The sequence below is a fragment of the Aplysia californica genome, unplaced genomic scaffold (genome assembly GCF_000002075.1).
Source record: "Aplysia californica isolate F4 #8 unplaced genomic scaffold, AplCal3.0 scaffold00460, whole genome shotgun sequence".
Lineage (NCBI taxonomy): Eukaryota > Metazoa > Mollusca > Gastropoda > Aplysiida > Aplysiidae > Aplysia > Aplysia californica.
In genome coordinates this window covers 538,678-540,339 of record NW_004797730.1, presented here as the reverse complement: position 1 = coordinate 540,339, position 1,662 = coordinate 538,678, and the positions used below count along the sequence as shown (strand labels likewise).

The window sequence follows — 1,662 nt, the reverse complement described above, 5'->3', positions numbered from 1 at the left end:
AATCGATGGTGAATAGATAGATAGATAGATAGATAGATGCACGTTTGTCTAAGATAAACAAAAATTTCCCTCTCTGTCATTGACAACCCGCCTATGTTTCAGGCTCAAGGAGAATAACCCTTGTGTCCTTGACTTGTTCCACCCTTGCCAAAACTCTTTACGTTACACCCATATGTTTCGCTACTGGTTGCTCTTCGGTTCTCTTGTTTGTTTGCTTTTTCTGTTTTTTCTTGTCTTGTTTTTGATGGCATGACGTTCCTTGCATAACAAGTCTCCTATCAATATGTTTGGGCTGGAGTCTGAAAGCAATATCTCACGGAAGAAAGTGTAAAAAAACAACCCCACAACTCTTTTCAGTGGTGGAAGCCAAATTAAAACCATTATACCGGGTGATTTTAAATGAAAACTACAATCTCCCCACCATGAGTTCAGTGTTTTAACCGACATTTCATTTTCTCGAAATTTGAACCCTACCCAAATAAGACATAAAAAATGCGTTCAGCCGATCTATATAGCTCACGCAGAATCTTACATCAAGCCCTGAATAATACCCTTTACGAAGGAAAACTTCGTACGCTTTAAAGACTGCTGTTGCGGTCGAATTTGGTGCTCGACTAAACGGCCTAGCTGATAAAACAGCAGTGAAATGTGTAACATGCCCCCATCCTCCCACTCTCCCATATGAGGCCCTCAAGTGCCTTAAGATGCCGTCCAAAACACTTGCTTGAAGAGGAGATGCCTTCCCCTCTTTCTCTGATGATCTCCTGATGTGCGATCGTCTAGAATTTGCGCCTGAAGATTTGCCTTTCCCTTCCTTTGAGAGGGTGGTTTTGGTGGTATTTTGAGGACTCCAAATGCTCCTCCCCTTCCCACTTTCCCTTCTAACTCCTTTGTCCGTCGTCCAAATATTTTTAAGGTCTAGAAAAAAGAATCTCCTCTTTACTCAACAAAATTGTTTAATCTGTGAAGCGCAGCGGTTGGCTAGCTTTGCCAACAATAAAGTGTTTGGATTCGGATCCATGTGGGTTGGGAATTGTTTTCATCGTTCATGACATGGTTTTCCTCTCAGTCTGTCTGTAGAGAAGTAAATGTTCCAGAGCCCTTTGCCGAAAATAAGACAAATTATCTTTAAAAAACAAAACAAAACAAAAATAACCAAAAAACAAACAAGAAAAACAAACAGGTCAGCCACCCCCTCCCCCTCCCTCATAAAAATAGATCTTTACTTTTATCCACCGCTTATACCCTTTTTGGTGTCGCGGGAAGAAAGAGACGCCTCTCTGCCACCAGCAGGAGAGCTTCGATCAGGGGGTTGCCATGTTAGTGTTTCCCTGACTCCATCTATCCAGGTCTTTCTCGGTCGCCCTCTAGCCTTGTTGCCATTGAATATTTTGATATAGGCACGTTGTGCAGGATGGTGTGTTTGTAAGCGCATGAGATGTCCGAACCATTGGATTCTTTGGTGTTGGATGTGATGCATGACATCATATTTTGTGCCCACCATTTCTCTGACTACTGAGTTTCTAATTTTGTCTCGCCTGGTATACCCAAAAACACAGACACAGTCAGATGACCTCAGTAGTGCCAAATAGGGTGTTCAGCTTCATCATCAAATGTAAGCAGCCCCTTCCCTCCTTCTCCAGAAAGCCTCCCCCCCCCCCC

At 43.0% G+C, this 1,662-nt stretch overlaps 1 protein-coding gene across 1 annotated transcript in view; it reads left to right on the top strand.

Annotated features, from left to right (window-relative positions):
• The window catches only part of LOC101854816, a gene marked incomplete in the record, with an annotated part of 63,046 nt that overhangs the window by 1,137 nt on the left and 60,247 nt on the right, over positions 1-1,662 (top strand).